This window comes from Alligator mississippiensis, chromosome 7, assembly GCF_030867095.1.
Source record: "Alligator mississippiensis isolate rAllMis1 chromosome 7, rAllMis1, whole genome shotgun sequence".
Classification (NCBI taxonomy): Eukaryota; Metazoa; Chordata; order Crocodylia; family Alligatoridae; genus Alligator; species Alligator mississippiensis.
The window spans coordinates 33,551,210-33,564,425 of NC_081830.1; the positions used below are offsets into that span (position 1 = coordinate 33,551,210).

Here is a 13,216-nt window from a genome sequence, read left to right on the forward strand (position 1 = left end):
TTGAAAAGTAGTAAAGCTGGGAGCACCCTTTCTAGAACCATAGTTCAGTGCTCTTCATGTGGGTCCTTCGATGGATCCAGCCCTTAAATTATCAGGGCATCAAACAGTCCACCAAATCAATGTACTTTATATGTTTTCCCACCAGCTGGCAAAGGGAAGTGTAGTCTGCAAGCCCACCACTTCTGGATGACTAGGGTGCTGCCATTCTAGGACCACCTAGGCACAGAGGGATGTTGCATGGCTCACCTCAGACTCCACTCTGGCTGAGGACAACAGTGTCTCATGGGCAGATGACCTGACCTGGTCATTGCTTCAGTTGCCTTCCAAATGAACACCAAGCCCCAGATGCTATCCCACCCATCAGGCATCTGTATCACTTACATGTGATTCTATTCTGCCCTGTTCAGGGCATCTACTTGTGCGGGCCGGGGGTGAGCCGGGCCCGTCTTTGTGCACGCGGGCTGTGGCCAGCAGCTCGGGCACGTGAGGCCAGAGAGAACCGTGCGGCGGCAAGGCACGCACGGGCTAGAATTAGTCACAGAGGCATAATGGTTGATTTAAAGATTATTTACTTACACCCAAGATGGTTGCAGTGCAGGCAGGAAAACTTGCTTGAGTTACAGTTGCAGATATAAAAGAAGAGAGGTGGACTAGAGTTCCTTCCCGTGAACACTCTTCTAGCCCAACCAGTTGGAGGCTTTAAACCGCGAGCCCGTCGCGCCAACCGAAGAAAGTACTCGAAACAAAACAAGAGCTCTGAATACACTCACACAAAGTTTGCTAGGCTCTGTGGATCCTTTTTGCGCGCAGGGAAGAAGGATACATCGGGATTGCGCTCGGTGATGGGGAGAGGCTAGAGGCTGATCAGACCTCTGTTGCCTGCTTGAAACGCATTGGGTCCGTAAGGATCTGCAGCGCTTAGAGATCTTCACACAGCGTGAAGTCTCCTCCTCCTGGTGTTCGTGGAGTCCTCCAACTTGGGCAGAAACCACTCAAGCTCTTTATACGGCTAGCAAGCCAATCACTAGCCGCTACGTGTGAATAATTTAGAACTAGCCAATGGTGGGGCACAAATTTGAATATGAATGGCGGGAACTCCTTGCAACGAGCATTTCTGTGCTGCAAAGAAGAAATGCACACTGCAAAGAAAGCTACAAAACGGCGGGAACTTCTTTTGCACCTGGGGTTCTCCTCTGCAGCGGAAAACTCCACCGTGCAAAGAAGCTGCAATTTGGCGGGAAATAATTCAGTGGTGCCCAAGCGCACACAAACAAAAACTCACAACTTTGGGTTGTGACACTACTCTTGTAACACACCGTCCTCTTAGCCTTAAGGTTGAGTCACAAAAAAGCAGTGAGGCAGATGAGGACCCACCCACCTTTTGCACTAATTCTTTTCCAGGGATATGAGCAGGCTGGAATAGAATCACATGCCTTAGTACTTAGGTACTCAATTTACATGCCTAATAGGAGAAATAGGAACTGGTCCCCACTTCTGTAGCTGTAGCCATGGTGAAACAAGTGCTCCTATCTGTACTTCCTCAAGAAAAGAGCATTGAGTTGTTCTCTCTCTAGAGAGCTGGCATCTCTTTTTTTCCATCCCCGAATATGTTATAATGCAGGGGTTGGCAACCTATGGTCTGTGGAGCCAGGGCGACTTCAATGTCATTCAGTGATGGAGGCTTCATCCACAACGCCGTTGGGAGGCAAAGGGTTTTGTCTTTGCTGGGGCTGGACAACAGACCGGGCAGCAGAGAAAAGCAGCAACAACCACCAAGTCCTACTTCCAGCCCACTTGGGACCAGAGCTGGGTCATTCTGGCCCGTGGTTAGCAAACATTGCCATTTGCTGCTCTAATGTTTCCAAGTTTCCTTCAGAGTTTCCTCTCCAAATATGAAGGCCCGCAAACCCAACAGGCAGATTGTTCAAAAGAAGCTGGGATCCAATGCTGCTTCTGTCTGGGTTGAGAAATTCTGAGGATACTGCGGCACAATTGTGTTTCCAAGTGATATTCGTAGCAACTTCTGCCCTGGCTGTTCTCCTTTGCTGCTTTCCTACTGCATGGGGTTTCAGGCCTGGGCCGCGCCCCTCCATGCTAGTGACAGGGATGGGTTTGCCTTCCATCACCAAGCAGACTGAAGACCCCATGTAATGAATCTATGAAAGGACATCTTTGGGCAAGCATGTTTTCCCTTTCTCTGTGTGCTGTATACTACCTTACTGTTGTTACCCTTCCCTCTTAACCTAGCCTTCCTCACTTGAGCACCTTCCTTCTGCGTCTCTCTCTCCAATTTTCTTCTCCAGCCAAGTGGTTAATAAAGCAACAGAAAATAGAAGAGGTCAGAGATGAGTACCTGCTTGACAAAAAAATAATTAGACTGCCCCAGCTGTTTGCTTAGAGCAGCAGTCACAGATAAAGGGCCCAAAGATATGCAGGCTAAAAATAGCCCGAGCCTTATAAATTAAACAAAAGGTTTTTTGCTGGGCTTTCAGGAAGAGACTTTTCCAGCAGTATTTCTTATCTCTGTGAGATAGAGCTCCCAGGTGATGTTTATCATTACTAACCAGACAGACTATATGTCATTACATTGCAAGTGGTTGGAAATGTTAGTTCATACTAGCCATGCTCTGGGTTCCTGACAGCTTCCATAAGCCCCCAGCAAAGAGTCTCAGCCTCAAGCTTTTCCATCAGCTTCCTCACTCTCTGCCTTTTCTCTGATTCAGTGCAGCATGCTGCCTGTTCTCTGGACTGAGATTTGGATGCCTGTGCTGCAGGTTGGCTCCCTGTTGTTTGTGCACTTCATTCTGATCATCCAACCCAGTTGAGAAGCGCACCATCCTTCCAGTAACATCTAAGAAAGAATTGGTTTCATAGATCCAAGCCAAAGGTTCTTCAGAGCCCAATAACTCATTGTACCAGCACAGCTAAGGTGCACTGTAGACAGCAATGCATGAGAGAAGTGGCTGGCATCACATCCGACCACCTCAGGCTGCCCAGCCCCAAATAGCCAGATACAGCTTCTGGCACAACTCTAGCCCTTCCCCTGCTTCTTATACAGCCTCAAGTCCCTGCAGGTGCTGTGAAGCACTCAGAACCTCAGATTACTGCTCTTCAGAGACCCGGACCCTGACCTCCAGTGTTTGCACAGCTCCAGAAGTCTGTTCAGAATGAGGGCCAGAGATGGTAGACTCAGGGTGTTGGTTTCTGAAGAGTTAATGCACACAGAGCCCCTTCTAGATGAAAAGGACATTCTTAACTTTTTTCAAGAGCTCAGTGTTGCCATTTTATTAAAACACAATCTCATTTATCACCATAGCAATATGTAAGCTCTGAGACCAGATGTCATGTCACTCTTGATTTGTATCACAGTAAGTGCCAGTGATCAAGTCAGAACCAGCACACTGCAACAGTGCTGTCCCTGGCTGAGGTCAGGCCGGGAGACCTCCCTGGTTAGACTGTGCTGGCACTGTGAATGGTGGTGGTGACTGGTATTCCTCCTTCTAACTCAGTTTCATAGATTTCATAGACATAAGGGCTGGAAGGGACCTCGGTTCCTGCTGCCTCAGTGTGAGGTTGCTAGTGCAACTGGCCAGACCAAATCACAAACAGAAACAAGGTTAAATACAGAGGGTCTCCAATTTTAAATCCTGGGCCTGTCTCCAGTGAAATGCTAGTGGTCATGAGTGTAATAAGGGCCCTTTCCCTGTTACTGAAGATGTGGAAAAAATCATCATCAGCTATCACTCAATACAGGGCTGATGTCTGCTGGAGAGGGGACAGGGGAGGGAGGGAGATTACTGGTGAGTTTTAAGGGGCTGAGGAGGCCAATCGGTGCTCTGCAAGGTTTTCCACAGATATGACAAGTGGTGCCTTGGTGGGTGCACAGCTGTTGGCCAGGATGTTGTGCACTTTCCTTCCTTCTCTGCCATTTCTTGGCTTCCAGAGCAAGACAGTTCTCTTCAATGTGAGCTCTAGCTTGATGTATAATGCAGTGCCATTGAGACCTGTTACCAGCCAGCACTTCCCAGTTTGTAAGGGTGATTTCACCCTCCTTAAGGTTTGCTTTCAGGGTGTCCTTGTAGTGCTTCCTCTGTCCTCTGTGGGTCCTCTTACCATGATTGACTTGAAAGAAGAGGACTTGCTTTGGGAAACAAGTGTCAGCCATCAGTGCACAGTGGCCAGCACAGTGCAGTTGATATTTCATGATCTTTGGCCTCAATGCTGGTTATGTTAGCTGCAAAGAGGATGCTGGCATTGGTGCAGTGGTCTTCCCATCTCGTGCAAAGGATCTTCCTGAGGCAATGCTGATGGAACTGTTCCAGGCACATAAGATGGGTTTGATACATCACCCATGTTTCACACTCATAGAGGAGTGTGGGGATAATCAATGCATTGTAGACCAGGATCTTAGCTTCCATCTGCAGATCTTGGTCAGCAAAGACATGGCGAAGCAGCTTTCTGAAGGATACGTTGGCACAGTGAATCCTATATTCGATTTCTATATCAAGAATGACTGGGAGAGGTGGCTACCAAGGTATGGGAAATGCTCAATGTTTTCCTGAGGTTCTCCATCAGTGCTAATTTGTGGGGGGAGGAGGGCAGCTTGTGCTGGGGCAGGCTGATGGATCACCTTGTTCTTCCCAATGTTAAAGGAGAGTCCCAGGCTGTGATAGGCACCTGAGAAAAGGTCAAGGGTGGACTCCAGATCAGTCTCAGTGTGCACAAGGATAACACAGTCGTCAGCATACTGAAGGTCGGTGATGCCAGTTTTGGTAATTTTCATTTTGCTGTGAAGGCGCTGCAGGTTGAAAAGTTGACTGTCCATTTGATACTCAACCCCAATTTCAGGAGGAAGGTGGTCACAGATGGGAATCAAAATCACAGCAAGATAGATGGAGAAAAGGTTTGGGGAGATGCTGCTGCCCTACTTGACACCAGTACAGATGGCAAATGGCTCTGTCTCTGATCCACTGCAAAGGACTGTGGCAGTCATCCCATCATGGAGTAGCCTGAGGATGCTGATGAGCCTCAGTGGACAACCAGACCTAACCAGCAGCTTCCATAAGGCTTCACAATTGATGGAGTTGAAGGCCTTGCTTAGGGTAACGAATACCATAAGCAGCTCTTGGTGTTGCTTTCTACGCTTCCCCTGGATCTGTCATGCAACAAAAATTACGTCGCTGAGATGGTCTAAAACCAAACTGGGATTCTGGGAGGACATCTTCGGAAAGGGGGAAGAAGTGATTCAGAAGGATACAGGTAATAATCTTCCTGGCAATGGAGAAGAGGGCAGTGCCTTAGTAGTTCCCACACACTGACTTGTCCCCTTTCTTGAAGATGGTCACAATGTTGGCATTCTTTAAGTCAGGTGGAACTTCCTCATTAACTCATATTTTGATGAACAGTTGGTGAAATGTTGTGCTAATGCTGTTCTACCAACTTTAAAGACCTCTGCGGGGATGCCATCTGGGCCTAGTGCCTTATTGTTCTTGGTCTGAGTGATGGCATACTAGACATCCTTGAAGGATAGGGGATCAGCAAGAGGTTCTCTTACTGGGTGTTGAGGGATGGACTCGATGGTGGCAGCTGAGACCTCAGATCCATGGTTAAGTAGAGACTTGAAGTGCTCTTTCCAGCTTTGCTTGATTATCTGTGAGAAGGGTGGAGCCATCCTGGGATCACAAGGGGGCTAGGCCAGTGCAACATGGCCTGTGAATGTTTTTTATTGCTTGTCAGAAGTTTCTAATGTCATGTTGGTCAGTGAAAATCTGGATGTTCATGACCTTCACTTGTCACCACTGGTTCTTGAGGAGAGGTGCCTTTAAGGGCAAACCTGTTTTGCATAATGACCAGAGGGGGTGGAGCTTATTCACCATATAAGCCAAGCTCCAGGAGCAGAGCTTGCAGTCTGATTCTAACCCTGGGGGAAGAAGATGCTCCTAGGAGGCCTGCAGTGAATTGAAGTGCAGTGCATAAGCCTAGCAGGGCTGAGCGGTTTTGAGCCTATGAACAGAGGGACAGCACCTTGGCAGGATGGTGTTGCTTTTGTGAGACTGTGGGTTTGTGCTAAGGCAGATTTTTTGGCTTGTTTGAAGCACAGGACAGCCGTGGGATTGTTGGGGAGACTGCTGAGAGTCCTCTGGAAGTGGGGTGCTTGGTGGAGCTGACAAAGGCTTGAGGACTTGGGGGGGGGGGCGGGGCAAGCCCAAGGAATCTTGAGACTAGGCTAAAGGTCCTAAACCAGCAGAGAGAGATGGAGGGTGTTAAGAGTAAGCCCAGTGGGGAGGTGAAGTGTGTGGCACTAAGATTGGGTGGTCTCCTGGAACTGGAAACAGACTATCCATTTGTTTCAAGAGCTTATTCTATGTGGACTCTGATAGGGGGTGCCAGTCCCCGTGGACTGTGAATTGGGGCTAGGAAGAGAGCCTTAGTTAGGGACTGTTAATTGAGAGGGCAGAGAAAGCCCTGGATATCAACTGCTAGTTGTGAGTCTCAGAGAAAGAAAGTGAGTTTTCTCAGTAAAGGCTAGGGATTTCCAGATGCCTTCCCATGATGAACAGCATGGGAAAAGGCACCTGAAGTATCCTCCTGGCTGCCTCCCAAGTTTATTACAATAATACCAAGGCAGGGTAGGGGAGGCAGGGGGTTGTTAGTGTGCCAGAGAGGGAAAGAGGCCAGAGCAGGCCACCTGGGGAATGGCAGACCACTCAAGAGATCCTAGGCCTGCTATGATGAACAGAGCCCTTATTTCAAGAGAGGACCTGCTCCAGTTCCAGGTTGAGTTGATGCATTCTTATTCCCTAAATATGGCTGTAGTTCCAGATGACTGTGGAGCTCTGCTCCAGATCACAGCCATCTGGCATAAGGTAGAAGCAAAGGAGGCCCCTTCCTCCAGGATGAAGTGATGCCCGGTGTGCCGGCCTTCCAGCTGTGTGTACAGAACCATGACCAGTGATTGCATAGCATCATCTAGGAATGCATGTGGCAGAGAGCGCTTGTCTAAGAGTGACTGATGCAGCTCAACTTGTTGGCCAGGGGGCTTAACAGATCAAACTTGCTCAAAGTGTGTCTGCTACTCAGAGTGGAAGTCTGCTGCTTTGAAGCCTGCTCCCTCACAACTGGTTAGCACATTAAAATAAAGCTGGAGCTGTCTGAGGCTGTGTCGAGAGACCTCTCCTGGTCAGATTGATGTGGCACAGGGAATGGGTGGTGATGGCTTGGGAGGTGGTATTCCTTCTTCCAAGTCAGCTCTTCCCTGAAGCAGCAAAGGAGAAGGAAGTATGCCTTGTGATCTCCTTGGGTCCCTACTCCCACTGTGTCTTGCAGGGGGTGCTGATGCTGGAAGGGGGTATGAGGCACACCACTGGCAAGGCAGGTGTGAGGATGACCAGCAAGAAGGGAAGGAGGAAGCAGTGGCGTGAAACCATACAGGGTGGCAGATCCAGGCCTCTCTCTAGCCTCTAGCTGGACTTCAATGGTTGTGGACTTGGGAGTGGAGGGATTGTATATGAGGACCTTTGTGTGGTCTCCCAAGTGGCAGGGAGCTGTACAGCCCTTCCCTGAGAAGGATTGCCATGACTCTGGCTTGCAGACCAAGCCTGCCCTGATGATGATTTCTGGGTTCCCTATGCTCTCTGGTAGGCACAATGGAGGAGGGTCTGTTTATTGTGGATGGAGAACATGGGAGCACTTTGTCTACAGGATGCAAGTTTGTCAAAGACCATGGGCATCATCGCATCCATGTACATCCAGTCTAGATAGTATGGTGAGACATGTCCTTGTCCAGAGTTCAGAGGAGCTGAGGGAGGAGCAGCACAAACCAATCTATGGGGACCTCCGGTGAAATTCCCAATGCCTCTTTATGGTCTGCTTTGACAAGGCAGATCCAGCCATAACTCTCCTTCACATGTAAAGTGCATGTACAGATGTTTGTCGGAGAGACTGGGTAGTTCTCTCCAGTGCAGCCACTGTTGGGACATGCGTAGGAATCCTGGGCTGCTGGTTTAATCTACTGATCAAGTATAACATTGATAAGCTTTTATTAAGAGCCATATATCAGCATTAGCCTCCCTCTGCCTTGAGATAAATGGAATTAGCCCCAAAAGAATAACAAGGTCCTTAACAGTACTGGGTATGCTCTAGCCAGAGCAACAGGGTTTAGTAGCCTCTGCCTTTAAGCAGAAGACATACATGTCTTCCGTCTCTCGCAGCTAAGGTGCAACCGTAGACTACAAAAGGACTCCTGAGCGTAGAAGTGCCCCAAGCTAGATCCTCTGAGCTTTGCAGGAACTGTTTATTGTCTATATAAACTTTGTATATGTAATGCTTACCTCGTCTCCTCACTTAAAGGGCAAAAATCTGCTGCCAGACTATTTTAAGTGAACTTGAGGAAAAAAATGTCAACTCTGAACTGTCATGGCTATATTTAGCTGGAACTTTTCTGTCCAGGATTGAAACTGTATTTGGAAACCTTGTACCTTGGAGCACAGCCAAACGTCTCTCTTTTTTATACAGTAATCCCTCAGCATATGGCAAATGGTTCTTGTCCCTCTCCATGGCTGCTGCACTGGCCCAGGCAGGCCAACAGCAGAGGCCTCTAAGCTGAAACTGAGACAAGCTGGCTGTCTACATATGGTGATTCACATCCCAGACCCAGGAGGCCTGTTAATAAAAATGTCTTCTCTAGTGTTTTGAAAAGCCACGGAGAGTCTGGTGCCTGCCTTTGTGCTTTGCTTCAGGCTTTCAGATGGCAAGAAAAGGTTGGTTAGTAACTCCAGACCCCCATGCAGTCTCTGATCACCTCCTCCTTTCTGCAAAGCTCTTTTGGGATTGTGTGGTAAGGATGGAAACTTGTGACCCCAGCGTTCGGCGAAGCTCACGCTGTTGACCCATGAGGGTAGTGACTTGCGGTCGAGGCAGCATTGATCTTTTCACTTCACTCATGCTTAAAAATCCCTCTATTTCACACTTGACTGGCTGAACGGAGCCTCAGTGTCTGACGCAATTACCGCTCAGAGGCCAATTTGATTTCCAGTGATATTGCTGGGATGCTATTGGTGCTGGCAGTGAGGGGAAAGAATTTAAAATAAGTCATTTTCACATATGAGTGTGGCTGTCTGATTTTTGGCTTGTCTCCCGGTGGCTGAACAGTCATTGTCATCATAAACACAGACCCCACAACGCAGGCCATGCCACCACAAACACACAGCCCCATGCCCTTATGCACACAGTGCAGGCAACATCACCCCCCCCCCCCTTGCATACTTAATGCAGGAAAAAGCATCAGAAACTCACACATTCAATGCTATCATACCACCCCAAATGCAAACCCTTATGCACATGCCCACCCAACATATTCCCCCCCCCAAAATCAAACCTTCACATGAACGCACACAGTGCAGGAAACACTATCATACCTTCAGTATCACAGGCAGTGCACCCAGCATTGTGGGCCGCGTTTTGGACAGGCCGTTTCAAAAGTTTGATTGTTAAACAGAGAGAATGTTTTCCTTCCCTTTTTCCTGTTGCAGCTTTTGAATGAGGTGTTTCATATTTCATTCTCCAGGGCTGCCTCTTCAAGTCCGGTTCCTGTCTAGACAGGCCTCCACTACCTAGAAAAGTTTGCTAGAGTAGAGCTTACTCTCAAACTTCCTTTATCTCACCAAAGCTGTGCTCCATTCCTTTGACTGGCTGTTGTAAACTGGCTTTGACTGGCTGATGTAGCCTTCTGGTGTTGTGGCAGGGGGTCACTCCTGCTCACTTGACATACGCTACATACACAGCGCTGTGCTGGCTGGTTGATAGTGGCTTCTCAACAAAGAACGCTCCCTGCTACAGAGGAAGGCAAAACCCAGCACAGTTTGTATCAGTCTGACTATGGGGTAAAATTCCTCCCTGACCCTAAATATAGCGATTGTTCTGACCCTGAGCAGAGGGGCAAGACCCTTTAGCCAGGAACCTCCAGGTTTAAGACCCAGCAGGAGCATTGGCAAAGCCCAGTCAAAATCCCCAGCCTGGGCTGCAGACAACACCCTATGCTTCTGCTTCATGATACCACTAGAGGGCTCACAAACTGTTTAAAGGATCTAACCTGTTCCTATACTGTGTAGGGAGAGCTATGAAATGTGGTGAGGATACCCAGGTCCAGATCCTGTTTCACCTTTAAGAGGTCTAATTAGCACTTGTGTGATTTTTAGATGTCGAACTTGCCAAGTCTAATCCTATTTCACCCTGCACGGTAGCACAAAACCACTAAGATGCTTTGATTCCTCATGTGTATCTAGCTTGGCTTGAAGCAATCCCTAGTGACTGGATAAGATGCAGGAGCTGTCTGACTCCCACTTAAGCCCTGTTGTAATCCAGTTCAGTCTGGGAGCTGCAGGAACTCTGCAGAAGACCGTAATTCCATAGGCAGAGAAAACCCATGCCAAGTACCTGTTTGATCCTTTGTGTAGCTCGCTGGAAGGTAACACACCTACCTGTTACCCAAAAGCCTAATGGTTAGGGCACCTGGGGATGTGGGCTTTAGGCCCCAGTTACCAGAAGAAACTTAAACCCATATCTCCCATTTCCCAGGAAACTGCCCTTACTTCCCACCTATGGGCTTTCAGTGGCTGAGGGCAGTCTTTATGCTTCTTGTTGGAGCTGGGCCTCAGGGTGCAAAGGCATGCATGAGTCATGGGGCCAGACAGACAGCGTGCAAGATAGATGAACTCCATTAAGGCAGGCACTGCTCTGGGAGAGGCTCTGGGGTCTCTTCCCTGCAGCTTCTGCATTTTTACATTACATAGTTGTTGGATAAAATGCATAAGACATAGCCCAGATTTCCCTCCCTCCCAGGGGGAGTACCTACCTCATGCAGCTGCAGCATCCTGTTTCCATGTGTTCCCTATAATTGAATCTTTTTCCTCATTACTTGAGTGCTGGGGTAGCACTGGGTGGATGGCCCCTTTAAGGCCATGTCCATACCCACTTCTAGCCCCACCTACCCAAGACCATATAAGAGCTGGTGAACTGGAAGCCAGACATAGTCACTGTCTGGTCTCTGAAGAGATCCTTGCCAGGAAGTGCTGTGGACATCTCCCAGGGGAGGGCTGGGCAGTGTTGGAGAAGGGTGCTGAGCAGCTGGAGCAGAGCATGGTACTGTGGGGCTGCAGGAGACCGAGGGTAAGGCAGGAGTGCAGAAGAGAAGGCTGATCCATGAGGTATTCCATTACAATGGATCTGCAGTGACAAGGTACCTGGGAAGGGTTGGGGTGAGACAGTGGCACAGAGGGCCTAGGGATTGGGCAGGCAGGGGGATGGGGGGCAAGATCCATGGGGCTGAAGAACTAGTACCAGCCTATTATTTTGGCAACATGGACCTTTGTTTTTTTTAGCCATATAATGACTCAGGTTCTCCAAGAAGGATGGATGGTCTTCTAAAAAGGGAGAGAACTAGAGTTCGCCCCTGTCCTGGTAGAGTGGGTTTATAACCAGGTCTCTTACTTCCTGGGCAAGTAGGCTAACCACTAGGCATTGGGCAAAAGGTGAGTGGGTCTCTTGCATTGTGCTTGACCTTACACAGAAGTCAGTGCTGCTGTTAGTTAGACATGCTGGTTCAGGTAAATGTTTTGAGTGAGCTGGATCTCACTGTGAGGGCAGTGGATATGATTAGTGAGAGGTAGTTGGCCATGTTAGTATGAAGTCAGGGAAAAAGCACTTTACAAGCTAGCCAAATAAGATGTGTATGTGTGTATAGAGTACAAACTTTCATGAGCTTGATTTCACTTTATCAGATGCTGTGAAAAGACGTGCACAGAGCAGTGTATAAAATGGAGTGAGTGATTTGAATACAAAAGGTGGGCAAAGAGGAGGGAGATAGAAGGGAGTATTGCTGGCAGAGGCATACAAGCAAAAAGCCCATAGGAACAAAGGGGACCCAAAAAGTAATCTAGGTAATGGGATAAGAATCTCTAGTCCCTGTTTAAAACATTCTTAAGTACAGTCAAGTCTTTGCATGATTTCTATTATACCACTTCCTGTTCAAACTGGTTTTTAAAACTTTATGGTCTGAGAACAGCCATCCTGAGGTCAGCGATGGAGTGTCCAGGAAGGTTAAAATGTTCTGCCACAAGCCTCCGTGGTTTTCTGCAGCTGATGTCAGATCTGTGTTCATTCATCCTTACACATAGACTGCCCTGTGTGGTGAATATAGGCAGCCAAGGGGTACTGTGAGTAGGTGATGGCATACATAATGCTGCTAGAGTTGCAGGTGAATGAACCTTGCATGTTGAACTTGTTATTCAGTCTAGTGATGATGTGTTCTATACTGATGTGGGGGCACAGCAGACATTTGGGTCCAGGGCAAGGTGTGGTGCCTTGATGAGAACGACTTGAGTGGTCTGTTCTTGAGAGATGTTGTTTGAGGCTGTGGGCCTCTCCATACAGCAGCACAAGCTTGTCCCTTGTGACTACCTTGAGACAGTCCTTGTTTTCCAAGAGGGGTTGGAGGTGATTAATGATGTGTCTAAGGCATTCAAGCTGGGAGTGGTAGGTGACAAGTAGAGGGATTCTGTAGTTTGCCTTGAAGTTGATATTATAGCAGGTTGGAGCAAGGTCCGAGTCTAGCTTTGATTTGAGTGGCTACAGTTTTGGGATGGTATTGTAACTGTAGGAATCCTTGCTTCAGATCACTTAAAGTGTTTATCTTAGTCAGTGGGGTCAGAGTAGATCTGGTTGTAACAGAGCTTGGCTATAGATGATGGATCTACTGGTATGCTTAGGATGAAAGCTGGTAGCATGAAAGTAGCTGTGGCAGTCAGTCAGTGTCTAATATAATGTGATGGTGGTGGTGTGATCATTGCAAACCTCCATGTAGTGTCTAGGAAATGGATCTGTTGGGTGGAGTGTTCAGGAGTTAGTTTGATGAAGGGGTGGAAGTTGTTAAAAGTCCTGATGACATATCTCCAGAGCTTTCTTCCCATGTGTCCATATGATGATGGGATTGATGTACCAGGGGGATGAGGGTAGCTGCAGAGGAAATGGACTTTGAGATCTGTCATAAAAATGTTGGCTTACTGGAAGGCCATATATGTGCCCACTGCAGAGCCCTTCACTTGTAGATAGTGTGGCAGGCCAGTAGGGGGTGCTCCTGTGCTGAGCCACCCTGAAGTCAGCAATGGAGAGGTGCTCCTCTCACTGTGCCTGACCACCTTCCAGGCTCAGAGTGCCTCCC

General features: G+C 48.3%; 1 long non-coding RNA gene across 1 annotated transcript; it reads right to left on the reverse strand.

Moving 5' to 3' along the window:
- Positions 1 to 552: 552 nt before the first annotated feature.
- On the reverse strand, positions 553 to 9,597 carry LOC132251401 (uncharacterized). Its single transcript, XR_009463419.1, has 2 exons — positions 9,417 to 9,597; positions 553 to 9,059 (listed from the first exon to the last, which is right to left on the reverse strand). It is a non-coding gene; the product is annotated as an uncharacterized LOC132251401 (long non-coding RNA).
- Positions 9,598 to 13,216: the final 3,619 nt, after the last annotated feature.